We start from the raw sequence: 18,127 nt of genomic DNA, 5'->3' as shown, positions 1-18,127 counted from the left end.
TGCTCTCTGAGTGACGATGTAAGAGTTTCAGATGGTCTTTATAACACCCCCCCATTGTCTCCAATGCTTGTATTTATTTAGCCCACCCGTTTCCGTCCCACGGACGGGGAGAAGCCACTGTATTTCCTCCTAGCTTGTTGAAATACACCTGAAAATAAAGGAGTAAAGCAACAGAGAATAAAGAGGAGAAAGCCCGTGCAGAAGGGAGCTCAGTAGGTCTTTCCAGACGCGTTCTTCCGGTACGGCACGTTTCCACAGGACGCTCGGGCCCGGAGCAGGGGAGTGCGGCGGGCGGTCATGGTCCTGCACTTGAAGATCGCGAGAGTCTCAAGCGTTCTCACCACAAGGGAAAACATCATGGCTCTGCGAGGTGGCGGGGCGCTCGCCGGCTCCTGTGGGCGGTTGTTTCGCCACGCGTGTGGGTGTTGAGCCTCCGCTGTCCTCCGTAAACGCACACAGATCGCAGGCGTCAGAGCTCAGTGGAGCCCGGCGCGTTTTCCAGTGAACCTTTGTGAGTCGGGTCGATTCCCTTATGGTCACAGTGGGTTTTAAATCTGTTCGATTATTTATTCAATGAGTATTCATCGAGTGCCCGCTGCCCGGCAGGCTCTGCTCTGATCAAAGGCCGTGGACAGCACTTGAGTGTTTCATACGCTTGACTTTTAATGGATCTAGGACTTCCTGGCATCCGTGGTTCCGGGACACCCAGCAGCCCAGGGGATGCCCAGCGGCACCTCTGCTCAGAGGCCCGGCGTCTGGAGGAAAGAGGTCCTGCTGCGACCCTGGCTGGGGACTGGCCCCCGGTTTGCCGGGGCTCAGGTCACTCTGAGAGCTGAGTCTGTTTTCAGGTGGTTTTTCTATTTCAAAACCCTGAACCACCGTGAATCCGCTGTGAATCATCCAAGGAGATGAGCCCAGTGTCACTGTGGACGCAGGCGGCCAGCGGGCAGGGACAGGTGCTCCCCACCTGCACCCTTCCCCCCACAGTCCTTCTTCTAACTTCCTCATGAGGAATTTGGGGGCTTCCCAATCGATTCATCACATTCCCACCAAAAACACCAACTGGAGAGAGAAAAAGGGCCGACCTCTGCTCCCCGTGACGGTGCGCAGACATTGGCCCTGGGGAGGCCGGCCTGGGCACTTGCTAGTTCCTGTGCTGCTGTTCTCACTGTGCGGGTTCAAGCTGTGCGGGATTCAACAGATCAATTGCAAATATCACAAATGCTCAGCGATTTCTTTTTTTAGATATGTGTCTTTAGTTGTAGATGGACACACTGTCTTTATTTATCTTTATGGGGTGCTGAGGGTCGAGCTCAGGGCAGCTTGAGCAGGTCATGGAGAGGATGCCCCCAGCAGCCCTCGGCGATTCCTTAGGCGCCGTCTTCCTCAGGGTTAGGGCAGAATTCTGGATTTTTGCCTGTGTCAACCTTTACTTCTCCATTATTTGGTTTTGAGCATTACTAGGTCTTATTTTCCCAAGGTTCCTGCTCCTCAGCTGCTCCTCCCTCTGCTGTCGCACAAGCTCCTGCCCCCGGGCCTTTGCACTGGCTGTCTCCTTGCCTGGAAGGAAGGCCCTGTCCCTAGCTAGCTGCCTCAGAGACTTCAACTCTCCCAGGATCATGTGGTCCCGCACTGCAGTGCACAGGCTGCCGGCTCCCCCTGCCAGCTCCCTTTTTTTTTTTTTTTTTTAGATTTTTAAAAAATAATTCCCATTTCATTTGCCTTAAACATATGAATATAAACATATAAATATATGGTTGTCCCCACTTTCTTCTGTCCAGTTTTCAGTTACTGGTGGTCAACCATGATCTGAAAATATGAAATGGAAGTTTCCAGATATAAATAACCCATCGGCTGTACGCTGTGCCCATCTTGAGAAGTGTGGTGGAGGACCTCCGGCTGCTCTGCTCCAACCCGACAACGTGTCCAGTGTTTCCATACTGTATACACTACTCCCCCGGTGGCCACTTAGCACCCGACTCCTTGTCAGGTCCACAGCAGATGAGCCAGGTATCAAGGTGGAGCGAGGGAGAGAGCACATCCTCACGTAGCTCTGTTACAGTCCTCGTCACTGTCCTGTATTATCATTCGTTCATCTGTCACCGTGCCTAGTTAGAGTTAGGCCTTCTCAAAGACAGCAGCGTCTTTGGCTCAGTGCCACCCACAGTTTCCAGTGCCAACCACTGTGGGTCTTGGGATGTGTCCCTGTGGAGAAGAGGGGACTGTGCCGTCTCTTTGTCCCCTGGGTGTCCAAGTTCTCGTCTCCAGGACTTCCTCTCTCCCTCTCCGTGTGTGGGGTCAGGGCTGGGAAGGGCTGGGGGATGGCCGTGCAGCCTTGGCCAGGGCCCGCAGAGTGGCTCCTCCATCGGAGACCTCGGGCCCATTAGTTGGCAGACGTGATGAGGAAACCTGGGGTCCAGTTGCGGAAGCAGCCAGTGGGAGAGCTGGCCGGTGGGCGGTACAGGCCTGAGGGCGCCGGCAGTTGAGAGACGAGGCTCCCCGAGCACAGGGACAAACCGTGGTGCAGGGATCGAAACCCATGTGGTTAGTAGGGATTTAGGAGAATTTTCACCCAGCGAGATTAAAAAATAAAATTAAAAAATGCTCATAAAAACCTGTTTGAAAACCTCAGTGTAAGTGGTGGCCTGAAACACCACCAGGGCTTCCAGCTTAATTCAGTGAAATTTTTATTAACTTAGTTATTCTCCCCCCCCCCTTGTTTTTTGCTCTCCCAAGTCAAGGCTTTGTCCTGGAAGGAGGAGTCTCACCTGCCCCTCTGTAGACGGCCTTGCTGGGCGCTGACCGCAGGGTTCCCTCCTGGCCCGTCCATAGTGGAGGGGCTGGGCTGCTGTCCTCAGGAGGCGCAGTCAGAGTGGGGTGTGTGTGTGTGTGTGTGTGTGTGTGTGTGTTGAGCTGTAGGTGGCACGACACCTTCATTTTATTTATCGATGTGGTGCTGAACCCAGGGCTCACACATGCCAGAGAAGCGCTCTGCCACTGAGCCCCAGCCCCACACCTCAAAGTGGTTCTTTTAAAGAAAAAAACCCGTTGAGTTCTGGGAGCGTCTTTGTTAAGAACACTTGGTAACTAATTGCAATGCGACTGGTTTCCTCTGTGGTCCTATACATTTTATATTTCACATTTATAAGCTTTCTTCTGAGAAGGGGGTCTACAGAATTTTAAAGTCTGCCCAAAAGGCCCAGAGCCGGGGGCTTCATGTCCCCACTGGAGGGGTGTGTCAGCCTGAGCTTCCAAGTCAGAGGCACCTGATGACTCAGAGGGGCCCATGTTGGTGTGGTGGGGGAGGGACGAGGTCACTGGGACAGAGTTGAAGACCTCGTGGGGAACTGTAGTGGCCCACCTGCTCACTCCTGGCTCACAGAGGTCCCCTGGGGCTCAGGGCTCTCCCTCCACCCTTCCAGACCCCTCCCCACCTGTCCAAATGCCCTGCTCAGCCTGGATCCCCCAGGAAGCCCGCGGGGATCCCCAGAGGCCACGGCCGGCCCACGCTGTCACGGTGGGAAGACACCAAGAGCCTGGTCTCTGCAGCGGGGGCCCCGGCCTTCATCTCTGGCTCTGAGACACACGGCCTTCCTGAGGGCTTGGGACCCCCTCACGAGGCTCCTGAAGGCTGGAGAAGGGCCCAGCTCAGTCTCTGCACCCACCCCTCAGGGGACAGAGTGCACACACTGCAGTGTCCCGGCCTGGAAACGAGGGCCCCAGTTGGCACCCTGGGCTGCAGCTGTTGCTCCCTAACAGTGGGAGTGGGCTGAGGCCGATGACCGCCGGCCAGGAGCCTTGAGGACGTGCTCGGGATGAGTGCCCAGTCTCTCCCTGTGGCCCGTCGCGGTGAGGGGTCCTCAGCTGAGTTTGAGCCCGAGGGCGCAGGAGCCTGTCCTGGGGAAAGAGCTGGGCCGGCTGGCGTCCTCAGGAAGACCTGACCCCGAGAGGCAGAGCCCCTGTGCTCCAGGGCAGAGCCACCCAGCCAGTTCCTCCCCCTCCCCTTCCCTCCTGGGGCAGTGGGTGGGGGCTCTGCGACTCCCCTGCGCCAGACATCCAAATATCTTTCTTATTAAAATGCACATTTTTCAGCAAACTGTTCTGTCAAAGATGAAAATCCCCAGGATACAGAAGAGGAGGAGGAAGAGGAGGCGGAAGAAGAGGAAGGGGAGGAAGAGAGGAGGGGGGAGGGAGGGGGAGGGGGAGGGGGAGGGGGAGGAGAGGGAGGGGGAGGGGGGAGAGGGAGGAGAGGAGGAGGGCGGGGAGGAGGAGGAGAGGGAGAGGGAGCACTTGCCAAGGCTCTTGCTCCTGGTTGCTGGGGAGAGGTGTTGGAGGAAGAGGAGGCTCTGGGTACTCAGGGCCGTGACACTTAAGCGGCGTGGTCTGGGATGCCTTTTGTTAAATGGCTCCAGGAGCCTTGGAGAAAAACCCAAACCGGGCTCCAGAGAGCCTCCGAAGCATCTAAAGCTTCCACGTCCTGTAGGGCAGACGGGGCTGAGAATGGCGCCCAGGATCTGATGGGAAGAGTGGCGGGGGAGACGGAGCGTGCAGACCTGAGTCAGCTCGTGGGGATCCTGAGAGGAAAAGAGGGACTCTGGGATCCAGAATGGGAACGCTCAGGTGGAGGAGCCTGAGAACCTGCAGCCTCGATTCCCCTCCACATCCCCAGGAGCAACCTCCTTCCCCGACAGGAGAGACGCCTCCTCCGGCTCGAGATTCCGCGGAGCCTCTCCTGAGGCAGGTGCCACATGACGCGGGTCCTCCTCGGTATGCGTCCCCTCCACCTCCACATCTGCAGACTGATAAAGCCGGTTAGCTGAGGTCAGCTCCCACGTGACTTGAGTGGGAAACACATTTTCTGCTCTGAGAGGAAACGGCTCGCCCCGTGGAGGAAGCGGGAGCTGGTCAGTGTGCCTGATGGGAACCGGGCACGTGGCCACGACAGGGTGTAGCCCAGGCCACAGAGCAGGCGTCCACCAGCCAACTAATCAGGTACGAGGGAAGCTGGGTCCTCTTAGAAGGGACCTCCCAGTGCACCGGCAGTTTGTGGACTTCCTGTCTCCCCAGTCTTCCACCAAAGTGACACGTGGCTATTTACCAAGAGACTGTGCCCGGAGGGAAGGGGACGACCTCGTCTTTTCAGGACTGTTGGATGTGAGGTCTGATGGCAAAGACTGATCCCCACCCTCCTCCCCTGGGGCTGGTGGAGGCCGGTCCTGCCCAAGGCCATCTCATCATGGAGCAGCCCTTATTGTCCAGCTGGGGTAACTAGACTTTCATTGCATTCCCTGGAAGAGCCAAGTGGAAGTCCCTAAATCTGTCCCGTCCTGCATAGGACAGTAAATCAGAAGTGACAGCAAAAGCCAAGGGGGACTGGGGGTGTAGGACCACCGCGAATGACTTCAGGGTGTGCACGCTGCCCCGTTGTACCCCCCCACGCGCCCGTCTGGCCCTGTGAAAACCAGACAGACAGTGGTCAGCTGCACCCTGCTGAGGCAGAGGGCTCCCCGCCAGGACAGGTCAGGTGGCTGTCCCCTTCCTCACTCGCCCCGGCTCTCTTCATCTCCTTGAGGTCCTCCTGTCCACCTGGTGGAACGTCCCTTTGGTCTGAAGGACATCCCATGCTATAGGTCTACTCGTGACGGATTCTCTCAGGTCTTCTTGGTCTGAATGTGACCTTCTGTCACCCTTTCTCCCACTGTGATTTCTGAAGGGCTCTGTCACTGGCCGTAGAATTCCCAGAAGGTGGTTCTCGGGGTGTCCCCTTCCTCTGTCTTCTGTCCTGTCTGATGAGACCTCAGCTGTGGGCTCTGCTCCGTTTCTCTCTATGGAACGGGACTTTCTGCTTCGAGACTCTCTTGGCCTCCGTGTCCAGCGGTCTTGCCACGACTCGCCAAAGTGTGGGGGGTTCTGTGAGGGTTCATCAAGCTGCTTGGACCCGTCAGCTGATGACCTCAATCAACTTGGGGGCATTTTTTTTTTTGCCTTGTTCCTTCAACCTCTTTTCTATCTTGTCATTGCTCTTTTCCGGCTGGAACTACAGTCACCACGTGGAGCCCGCGTGGTTTTACTCCAGGCCTTGAGCATCTGATAATCTTCCTTTAAAAACTGAAGTCTCTGTTTGCAGACTGGACAGGTTCAGTCGATGTGTCTTCAGGTCTTCTTCCTCCGCCATCTCAAATCTTGTGAGTCTATCCAGTGACTTTTCCATTTATTCTGGGCTTTTGAGTTCTAGAATTTCCATTTGATTCTCTTTCCACATTTGATTCATTTTCTCTGTGGATTCCCTATCAGTTCATTCCTTGGGACCATGGTTTCCTTGAAGTCCTTGAACGTACATGTAATAATCGCAGTTTAGACTATGGACGCTGAGCACCTCAGGGTCATCTCAGGGTCTGCTTCAGTCGGCTACATTTTCATGTTACCTTTGTATCTAGAACTTTCCTGTTATATTCTGGACATTGCGCGGGACACATTGTAAAGCCTTGAGATTCTGCTGTTGGCCCCTGAATACTGTTGAATTTCTTTCCAGTAGCTAGTGCGGTTCTGGCCGACAGCTTGCACTTGGATCTGGTGCTTCCGAGCCCCTCTCGTTGAGTTAACTCATTTTCCAGCTTCTGCCTTCCAGCCCCGTGAAAAACTCTGTTGGGACTTGGTTATGGAGAGAGTCAGCCTGTCTCTAGTCACGGCCCTCGCTCCCAAGGCCAGGCTCTCCTGATGTCTCTTGAGTCTGGGACCTGGGTGAAGCGCCGCCCCTGGGTGTGCTGGGCTGCCGGTTCTGCGCTGCTCTTCCTCTCGGGGTCCTAGCAGCAGGGCTGGTCATTGTCATGCATGCGAGTCGAGGACTTCAGGTAACCTCTGCCCAAGTTCCCGAGGTGCCATCTTGGCACAGTGCCTTCCTCTCTAGTGCCCTGACCCACGGATTCCAGTCGCGGGGGAAGCCTCTCACCTTGCACTGCCCCCCTCGGCCCCGCAGCCAGGAACGCCCTCTGGGCAGATGAGCTGGCTTACCTGGTGAGTCCCCTTCTCCCAGGGACCCCACTCTTCGCTGCCTGCTGTCCAGTGCCTGGACACGGTTGCTTCATGTTTGTACTCCGACTTCATGGTAGTGCACGGCAGAGAGTCACTCCGTGCATTTATCCCTGCATGTTGGTCAGAAGTGGAAGTGGGATGGGGCAGGGCCACCAACATAGCAGCTGCGTTCTCCACCCTCACCAGTCAGGGTGGTGGAAGCAGTTTCTCCCCAGTGGGGAGGACGGCAGCTCCTGGACACAGTCTGTGAGCTCATCACTAACTCTCCAGTTCTCCAGTCACGGGACCTGTGAGCCCCACCCTGACATCTACAGTCATGCTGTCCCCCAAAGCTCTCTGCAGCAGAGACAGATGGTCAGCTTCCAGGAGGGCTCGTTCCTCAGGGGCACCAGCAAGTTCTCAGTGGCAAATGGGAGCCCTTGTAGCTTGGAGGGGAGAGCAATCGTCTTTCATAGAAATGATGTTTCTGTCCGTACGAGGCTGCCTTCCCCCCTCACAGTGCTCAGCCAGAGTCAAAGGGGGCAGAATCGATTGCCACCTTATATGAGTCCCCCTTATTTGCATTTCCCTTCCTGTGGTTTCAGCTGCCTGTGGCCAGCCACAGTGTTAAGTTACATGCTGTTCCAACTGGCATGATGAACCTTGTACCGCCCCACTCTGTCCTACCTGGGAGGCCAACCCATCCCTCGGTCAGTGTATCCACACTGTATAGGCTGCCTGCTCGACATGGTCATGGCTCAATGGCCAGGATCACCCAAAGCAGATGATCCTCCTTCTGACGTACTATCTGAAGAACACCAGCAGCCCCACGCTCCGTCACAATGCCTGCATCTTTCGCTTCACCTATCTATCCCACAGGTATGTTCTCATCTCACCTCATCACAAGAAGAATAAAGGCAGTATCATAGGTATTTTGGGAGAGGGGGGGAGGGAGAACACATTCACTTTACTTTCCTTGCAGTGTCATATGACAAATGTTCTGTTTTATCGCTAACATCTTATGGTGCCTAATCTATGCATTTAATTTTTCATAGGTATCATGCATAGGAGAAAGTATAGTATAGATACCCTCCAGCACTCTCTGTGGCTTCAGGGCTCTGCTGGGGGACTTGGAGCGCATCCCCTGTGGTTGGGGCGGGGGGCGACTACACTGCCACACACACCCTGGTCCAGAGACCCACTTTACAGCGAAGGAGAGAGACGGGGGGCATGTGCTCATGGGATCTACTGGTCTGGCACATCGGCCGGAAGCAGTCAGACCCGGGGAAGGCTAGAGTGTCTGGTTTAAGACCCCACCGTGGGGTCAACTCAGGGAAAACTGGGACCCCATCCTGCAGCACATGGAGAACGCACGGAACTCATGGCTGTTGCATGGGGCCCTGTCCCCAGTGGCTGAGATGTGTGGGCTCAGGTGCAAGGTTTCCCCGTCACACCAGTGACCCATATGTGCACCTCACTGAGTTTGTGGGACGATTCTGTCCAGGGGATGAAGGGAGGCGGCAGGCCGAGCTGGGGGTCCTGCTCTCCTTGCCCCGGTGGATGCCCCCTGGCTAGGGGCACCTGCTCCCCAAGGGACCCTTGGGGAACGGCTGGCAACTGTGGTGCCTTGGTCTGGGGTCTTGCCTCGTGGCCCCACCCACCTGCCCTTGGACATACCCAGGTTGGACCTGCATCAGGCCCCCCTCTGGGGCCACGAGGCTGCAGCCGTCCATCCTGCAGTGTGACCGTTCAGGTGGTATTTCAGGGGGAGGAAGACAGCGATGAATCAAACAGGACCCCACCCCCACGGACCCTGCGTTCCAGAGCCAGAGACACGTGAATGTGTGGCCACAGGAGATAAAACAAAGGACATGTGTAAGAAGTCGAGGGGGACAGAAGGCTAGAGGGATGGGGGCCAGCTATGTAACCAGGGGGCCGAGGACTGCCGGGGGTCCATCCTAGGGTACAGCGTCCTGGGCAGAGGGGACAGGAAGGTGAGGGTTACCTTCATTCCAGCCCATTCAGTGTGCAGGAGTAAAAAATGTTCAACTTCACACAATACTGGGAGAGTGGCTTAGCAGGATTACACAAAAGCTTCACAGAGAAACCAGCTCGAGAAAGGAGACTGCATGGGGTCCCGCAGCCCACTCTCACCCCCTGTGCCTGATCCGGCACAGCTGCATTCGAAAGGTGGCCCATCAGAAGGCAAAGCCACGTGAACCCTGAATCCCTTCCTTAGACACCAAACCCAGTGGATGTCAGTGAAGTTTCCACTTGGTTACGATATACAAAGGAATATGCTCCTGAGCCCTCTCCCTCCTGGTCACTAGAGACCATCTTGATCCTGAGCGTCTAGGCCAGCTGTGGGAGGGCCCTGGTCATCCCACAGCGGATGACCGAGAATGGACAGGAATGGCGGGAGAGACCAGGGGACGGTTTTCTCCAAGGACACCCCTGTGGAGCACCCTCAGGCCCCGTGAGCATCATCTTGGAGCATGTTGAATGTAAGTGGCCCATTTCCAATTGTTAGAAAGCAGGTGTAGGGGACAGAGGGGCATCACAGAAATTGCCACTGCGGGAGGGGACAAAGTTCAGATAATGCCCACGGCACTTGATGGCAGAAACGAAGTCATCGGATCCGAGTCTCTAATAACAAACACTCTGGTCTATTTTGAGGTCCATTTTCATCCAGCGATCTCAAAACCTTTTCAAGCATTCATTAAACTGTAGGGCGGCTCCGTGCAGCAGGGATAATTAGACCCATTTCTTGACTGGGTCATTTGAGACCCATTAAGGTAAGTGACTTGCCGAGGGCCAGGGGTTCTGGCCCCGGATTCTTTTAATGTCTCCAGATCAGAGGGAGAGAGATGTGAGCATTAAACAAATCTGCTCCGAAACCAGTTCCTCAAGGAGTTCCCCGGGCAAACCCCCGGGGTCTGCGTGACCACCGCCTTATCATGGTCTTTCATCACAACAAATCAACCAAAGCGTTTTTTGCATGTCTTTATGAAAAGTCGTACGGAAACATTGAAGAGCAGGCAGTGGGTCCCCGAAGGCAGCACAAAGTGCCCCTTTCCCAAGGCCTGAAACCGACTCCGTCCCGAGCCCAGCGGAGCCGCAGGTCCGCCGTGGCTCCCCATCCTTCTGCCGTTCCCCACAGTGGTCACAAGTCAGAAGGTGTTATTACCAGGGCCACGTGCTGGGGGCGGGGATGAGGTACCTCCATTCCGAATATCTGCACAAAACACTTTTGATGTCCTCCGGGGGGACTCTGAGTCCCGGGAGAGAGGTAGGCACAGGAGTCTTCTGCCCAGGGCCACCTGGCTGTGGCTCCTGCTGGGTCTGTGGGGTGCTACCGTCCGTGCTCCTCATCCAGCTCTGACCTGGGCATGTGCCCGCCGGGCCTCACCTCACGGGCAGCCAGCACACGCCAACAGCCCTGGCTTCTCAGGAGAGTCTTGCCCGTTTGCTTAGACAACGTGCTCCAGACGCTGAGCTCCTCCTCCTCCTCCTCCTCCTCCTCCCCTCTGCTGACCAACATATGGGTCCCTCCTCTGCCACCAAGGCTTCCTGGGAGCCGGAGGAGGAGCGGGCTGAGTGGGGCTTTTCAACGCCCGTGCCAGCGCCCAGGCACCCATCCTCCTGGGTTCCTTGCTCCTCGCTGACTCTCAAAAGGTCCGCTGCAAGGCGGGAGGGCCCCGGCGTCCTAGGTGATGCTCACTGACGCGGCCACCGGTGAGCAGGTGGCTTGGGCAGGCAGGGTTGGGGGTCCCGAGGGAACGGAGCCTGGTGCCTGGTTTCATCTGGAGTCTTTCCAGTGAGGTGTGGACGGTCAGCACCTCCCCAGGAAGTGTGGAAGAAATTCAAGTTCCTTTTCTCTGTCCCTAGAGTCACTTAATTGGGGTCCCTAGAGTCACTTAATCCCGCCCTGCACAGTACCTCTGTGCGATACCATCTGAGTCACCACCGCTCTGCTGGGCGGGAGTGAGGTGGCCTCCCTGGGCTGCCGAGGAATGCGATCGGGGTCCCCTGGCAGCTCTCAGGCATTGGGTGACAATGTGGGATGGCAAGGATGCATAAACGGAGAGACTGGGGCTGGGACGGCAGGAACGCACTCGGCTACAGCGCAAGTGGAGACGGTGTGTGTCCCCGAGAAAGGCACAAGAGACTTGTGGAAAGACGGTCGCTTCTGTCTGGGGGCACCCAGGAAGTCTGCGGCACAGACAGTGGTCTGGCGGACCCCGCGGGAGGAACGCGAGGCCCTTGGGTGGAGGCTGTGTGAGCTCATGGGCACTTGATGAGATATCACCCATGGGGCCTCAGCCGCACACAGCCGCTGTTCCCTGTCCCCGAGGCTGGAAGACGGGATCAAGGTGTCGCAGGCTGGCTCCTCCCGGGGGCTCTCTTTGGCCTGCTGGTGGCATCACATGGTGGTCCCCTGTGTCTGTGACCTCATCTCCTGATGAATCACATGGATCAGGGCTCGCCTGTGACCTTATTTAAGCTAACTTCCTCTTTACAGATCCTGCTCCAAACACCGTCCCTGCTGAGGTACCGGGGCTCCGACCTGAGAATATTTTGGGGTACAGTTTGGCTCATAGAAGGAGGGAAAGGGCTTTCCGTGGAGGGGACGGAGGTGGCAAGGCCAGAGGGGCGAGGAGGGTCAGGGTCTTAGGTCAGACTCCTGGATGCAGAGCCTGAGACAAGGGTTGGGTCCATGTGGTTTATGAGGAGGGTCTCGAGAGTGAAAGTCGGGGCCGGCGGCAGCTCGGGGGTAGGACAGCTGCTGCGCATGAGCAGGGCCCCAGCTGGACGTCCAGCCCCAAAGAGAAAAAGGAAAAGGAAACAGTGAAAGTGGGTTGGAGGGAGGGCTCCCCAGGGTGACCGTTTCCACCAGAGACGGCCTCAGCGTCCCCACGGGGCGCCCGGGGTGTGGCTGGCACCGTGATCCCGCTGTGGACTGCGGGGATTTCACACCCTGGGTCAGGTAGTGCTGGTCGCGGTCTCCCAGGCAGGAGCCCCAGGGATACTCTGGTCCAGGGGCTCCCATGTAGCTGATGGACAAGGGGGTGACCACCATCAGAGCCTGTGGGATGGACATTCCAGGAAGCCAGTGGAGGGTGTTGGCGTGGGGTGTTGCGGAGAGCTCCGGCAGAGGGCCACCCGGCTGCGTTGACCTGGTGAGGCTGGGGATGCTGGGAAGTCCATCTGCAGAGCCGAGGTGCCAGGCCAGGGGTGTGGACTTGGGCTGTGTGGCCAGCCCGGCCTCTGGTCCCTGTCATCTGCACATGGATGTTCCCTGGGCTGAGGGGGGAATGGGGCTGAGCAGGCCCCACCCTAGGTCTCCCAGTGGTGCCCTGCCCCCGGGGCCCCAGTAAAGGGGACAGTAGGAAACACAGCAGGCCACCTCGGAGTCCCAAGAGTTACTTCTGTCCCCACTGTTTGGGCTCCTACCAAAAGAGGCCATTTGAATCTGATGCAGAAAGGGAATGGGCTGACAGACAATGGACGCGTGCCTCGCGGGAGCACGGGGGCTGCCCGGGAGGGAGGCTGCAGCCAGGGAGGAAGGTGGACGCCAGGCTTCTGTGACAGCGACCACCTGGGGGCTCAGGGCCCTGTGAGCAGGAGGGGGGGGGCCGGGCTGCTGCCTTCCCCAGTTCATTGGTGGCTCTGTGACTCCTGCTCCACACGGTGGCTCAGCAGAGGCGCCCAGCTTTGTCCCCACCGTCACTGCAGGTCGGAGCCAGGGGTGCGCTTGAATCTCCCGAGTGCTGAGAACCGCGGAGACCAGCGCGTGGCACTGGGACCGCTGCTGGAGGGGTCGCTGTTCTCTGGTGTCACCGTCGTTCGGCCAGCTGCTGTCCTGAGTGTGAGGAGCGCCTACGGGAGCCAGAGACGCGGTTCTGCCCCGTGGGCACTGCTGGCTCCTGCTGGGCAGGCCAGGTGGCCCTCTGTGGGCGAAGACAACTAGCCCCACACCTGGGAGTCCCTCTGGGCTTCGAGCATGGAGGAGGCAGGGCTCCGATCTGCTGCAGGGGATGGGGAAGGGCCCAGGAAAGTGCCCCCTCCCTGCCATGGGCCACCGGAGGGACACACTGGCTTTTGTCTCGTCCTGCCAGAGAGACCGTTTGCTCACACGAGTGTACTTTGAAAGCAGAGGAGCACACTCAGGAAGAGCGTAGCAGGAAGGGTCACTTTTAGGGAGGACGCGTTCCACTCCTCCGGGGACCTGGGGTCCCTTTCCGGCTCTCAGCCTGACGGATGGCGACGGCTCACAGAGGCGACCGACTTCCTGTCCAGCTGGGTGCTCTGGGCCTCGTGCCACGTGGGACCATTGAGGACCGAGTGTCCACTCCTTCCATGTTGTTCAAACGACACCTGATTTCGGTTCTCAGCCGAAGGGCACAGAGGCTGACCTGAAGGAGCGGGAGGAGGCTCAGTGAACTTGAGAAGCCTGTTTTCCAGAGCGACTTTGATGGCCGACAGAAGTCGGGGAAGATAGGGTGAGGGGTTCAGAAGTGCAGGGCGTTCTTTTCTTTTGCATCAAAGCCCAGCAGACCTGGAGAGTCTCTCTGCGGAGCCGGGGTTCTCAATGGCTCTCTTTCTCCCCCGGCCCCCGACCAGCTCCTGGGAAGCATGGAGGCCCGGCCTCTTAAATAACGCCGGGAACAGCGGGCCAATTGTGTGGCGAGGCCAGCGCTGCCCCAGGTAGCCGATAACTTCCCGTGTGGAAACCACGACTCGGAGATCTCATGGCGATATCTGCGCCCAGCAGGAAATATCGCCTTACGCCTGCCATGGCTTCAAGTCGTGGCGCGGGGCTGTTAAAGCCGCTGTCTGAACTGGGCTGAGGCAGCCGAGGAACTGCAGGCCTCCAGAGGCCTCGCTGTCTTGGGGGATCTGGTTTCTCCAGGCCGGGGCTCATGGGCGGCTGAGCCCCAGGGAGATGGACGTGCCCTGTGGTGACAGCATCGGCCGTGTGGCCTCATGGCCGCTCCCAAGCGTTATCCAGGAGGCTGCTGGGTAACGGCAGAGTGGGCACAGCCAGCAGGGACTGGGGTTCTCTCCCCTCCGGCTCAGCGTTGGTCAGCTGGTCAGCATTGGTCAGCTGGTCAGCTTTGGTCAGCTGGTCAGCTTTGGTCATCTGGTCGGCGTTGGTCAGCTGGTCCTTGGTGCTGTGAATCCAGCAGTGTCGGGCTGGGAGCTGCGGGTGTGGCCGAGCCAGCCAGGTTCCTCTCCCTAACCTACATTTGGAGGGAAAGTGAGGCCGAAGGAAGGGCAGAGGTGACCCTGGGCAGCCAGGAGTGATCAGCTACAGGACAGGACCGGGGCCCGAGCTTCCTGGACGGCCCTCGGGCCTCTGGGCGCCGGTCAGCACTCTGCCCCGTGTTCACTCTGGACCCCTTCTCTAGGGCCAGGAGGAACGAGCCGGCCACGGTGTGATGGCACAGGGCTCCGGTGCAGCCTCCCGCCCGCTGAGACCCTGCCTGGGACCCAGCTGATTTATTCATCAGGGACAGTGAGGTCGACGCCCGGCAATGACACAGCCCTATAACGGCATCCTCAGTGGAGCTCAGTGAGTGTGTCTCTGTCCCTGACACCTTACTGCGGCGTGGACCTCGGTGACCTCAGCACGTCACTCCTGCTCGGCTGCAGAGGGAAACTGCAGACAGGGAGGCGGCCGGGTGTGGAGCCGGGCGGAGGCCTGTGCTCGGCCTGGCGCCCCCGACACCACCCCTGTGGGTGCTGGGGCTGAGAGGGACCCACAGGCAGGTGTGCTGATCGCTGGGTCCTGTGTCACGACGTGGTCCCTGCTAGCCGACCAGGGGGCTGTCACCGCCAGCTGGGGCCGAGACGAGCACTCCTGGTTCTGGGGCCTGGAGGCCCCCGAGCGGCTCACGCTCCTCGTGAGGTTCCCTGCCCGGTTGCAGATGGCCACCTTCTGACTGTGCCCTCACGTGGGCAGAGTGTCCCTTCCTCCTCCTCTTCCTCCTCCTCCTCTTCCTCCTCCTTCTCCTTTTCTCCCTCTCTTATTCTTTGGTACTGGAGATTGAATCCGGGGATGCTTTACCACTAAGCTACAGCCTCAGCCCACTGCCCCCGACCTTTTTAAAAAAATTGAGAGAGAGTCTCCCAAATTTGCTGAGGCTGGCCTCGAACCTGGGATCCTCCTGCCTCAGGCTCCCAAACTACTGCACTGGCTACCTCCTACTTCTGATAAGGCTCTGATCCTATTGGACTAGGGCCTCACCGCAGAACTTCATTTAACTTTAATTACTTCTCTGAAGGCCCTGTCTCCTCCACAGTGGGGTCAACACCTCCACATGCAAATTTGAGGGAAGAGTATTATTAATTTGTGGGAGATATATTTTTTAATCCACATTTTGTTACTGTAATGAAACGCTTGAGGCAGGCTGACTTATAAAGAAAAGCAGAGCATGTGCTTTGCATCCAGTAGTTTTCATTGCCTCCTGTGAAATGGGAGGCAGGGCGATACTGGCTTGGCTTCTCACACACAGCGGTCCTGTGGTGCCATCAGCACCGGATACTGGGACCTGCCTGTCTACTGCTCCCGGTCCTGTGGAACCTTGCCCGCTTTGTGCTGGTGAAAATGTACCAGCTTGAAGACCTTGGTTGGCCCCCAGTGACCCTCAAATATGTGCATATTTTACAGGATAGATCCTATAGTGCTCCTGTGTGACACTTTACCCAACCCCAGACGGCAAGTCACTGGGTCCTCACGGGACCAGGGTAGGGGATGCGAGGCATCAGCCCCATCCCACAGATGGTGACACTGAGGCTGTCCCTGAGCAAGCAATCCAAGAGGGCCCAGAAGAAATGACGGTGTCTTCCAAGGCGTGTGATCCACATCAGCATCCCCATGATATCCCAAGCAGAGCGGGAGGGACCGGCACAGGACGGGGTCACCACCAGCTGTGGGAGGCTGGCCACCAGGCCCCGTCTGTCCTCTGTCTCTGCCAGCAGGACCAGCAACGTGTCCCTGTCCCGGGGAGAGCGCCACGGCCTTCTCATGGGCAGGCACTGCACTCCTGAGGCCACCACACCCCGACTGGTCCCGCAGGACTCAGCTCCAGGCCTGGGTTCTGGGGTGACATAGCTGCTCTGTGGGTGTCGGAGACATGACACCATTTCTCTTTTCTGCTTATGGGGCGTTCTGAGAGTATCCAGGGCGCAGAGGTCCCTGCATGGTCCAGCCAGGGGATGGCAGCGGCTTCCCTGAGCCCCACCTATTGTCCACGGCCTTCTCTTCCCCTCCACGTGACAAGGCTGGGCCGTGGGACCAACTGGGCACTCTCTCGTGGGCCGCTGGTGGCCCCACCACAGGACCATTACCCACCGGTCCACAGGCTCTGACCCAGGTGGGAGCTGCCTCAGCCTCAGCCTTTGGCCCCAGGACAGTGAGAGGACACTTCTCCCATCCAGGCCACAGGGGTTGCTGCTCTATGGTGGCGGCCTGAGCAGCCCCACAGTGGACTGGCCCTCCCTACCTGTGGCCCTGCATCCTGAGCCACGCTTGGGAGGGAGGCTGCCCCGTGGGACAGGGGACAGGGGCTATCTGCCTTCCCCTGGGGAGGCCCCGTGCTCCTGGCCTCTCCCTGGGTCAGGGCTGCAGGGGTCTGGGGTATGTCGAGGGGAAAGTGTTACGGGGAGCCGTAGACGCTAACTGACCACTGTCCCTGACCTATGGCAGGCTATCCCCGTCCTGGTGTGAGTGCAAACAGAAGTCCAGCTGGGGACCGGCTTGGGTCAAACGCAGAAATCCCAGGCTGGGGAGCCCACCCCACATCTGAGGCAGCAGCAGAAATCGGGGTGGCCTTAGGTGGACCCAAAGTCACATCGCCTTGTCCTTTGTGTCACCATGGGGAGTGCCAGCTTCAGGCACAACCTGGACAAGCGTCCACTGGTCGGTGAGAGGGGGGAGCCCCGTGGAGGCAGTGACCCGCTGTCCCGGGGGTGGGCCCAGCTGCACCCGCCCTACCTGGTGGCTGAAGCCTGGCTCCTTTTCCCTCTGGTCTGGACACTCGGCCACCTGTGCAGGTCCTGCCTGCCCGGCCCGACTGCCTCCCAGGGGCCAGCTGTCCCTGGGGCTCAGCAGAGGGTAGAGGTCTGTTTGCTGTTTAGGAAGGGGCTTAAGACACCAAGTGGTGCCTTGAGGGAGGAGACGGAGTCCAGGCAGAGGGCAGGAAGGGCATCCAGGCCGAGGGCAGAGCGCGGGCAAAGGTGGTGCCAGGGGAGGCGCCCGGACAGGGCTTCGGTAGCAGACACTGTCACCCCGTCCTGGGGCTGGAGTCCAGCGGGGAGGTACGCAGGGGCTCCTCCTGGGCCTCGCACCTCGGCTCACAGGTGGTGTCTTCTGCCTGTGTCCTCAGTGGTCCTCTGTGTGGGAGGACACGGTCAGATTGGGTCGGGGCCACCTGATGACCTCATTCTAAGGCCATCACCTCTTTATGGGCCCTGTTTCCAGTTGCAGGTGCGTCCGGAGGTGTTGGTGGCCAGGGCTCCAACATTGGGAATTGGGGGGACACGACTCGGCTGTCTCACCTGGGAGGCCTGCTGGGGAGGCTGGCCTCCTGACCGCTCTAGTTCCCCAGGCCCAGTGGTGTTCAGAGCTGAGCAGTCGGAGGCCCAGAGAGGACAAGGGCTCGGGCTCTGTGTCCCTGCTCTGAAGGTCGGGGCTCTGGCTCACCAGGCCAAGCTTCCTGCTGCACAGACCCCAGGGCTCAGGGACCCAGGCCGACCCCCCGCACTCAGGCCGGAGCCTCCCTAGGCTGGTCCACACTGTCCTGCCCAGGGCCAGGCGGCCTGCTCTGGGAGCCCACGTGCACCTGGCATAAGCGGGTCTGTGGGTGGGGCTGGTGTGGGCAGGGTGGGGAGGGAAGGCACGGCTGAGTCACCAGAAACGGCTGTGGAAGGGGCCGGTGGGGCCAGGTGTGTCCTTCAGGTTGCTGAGGAGGAGGGTCCAAGCAGGGTGGCCCCAGGCAGAATCCCCACGGTGGCCCTCCCATCTCTCCCGGCTGCAGGTGGCCTGTGCTCTCCTGGGGCTTCCTTTCACCTGCCCTTCCCACGTGACCTCAGCGGCCCCCAGACCCCTCCT

This window comes from Marmota marmota, unplaced genomic scaffold (genome assembly GCF_001458135.2).
Source record: "Marmota marmota marmota unplaced genomic scaffold, marMar, whole genome shotgun sequence".
In the NCBI taxonomy this organism is placed as follows: Eukaryota; Metazoa; Chordata; class Mammalia; order Rodentia; family Sciuridae; genus Marmota; species Marmota marmota.
Note: the sequence above shows the minus strand (reverse complement) of the source record.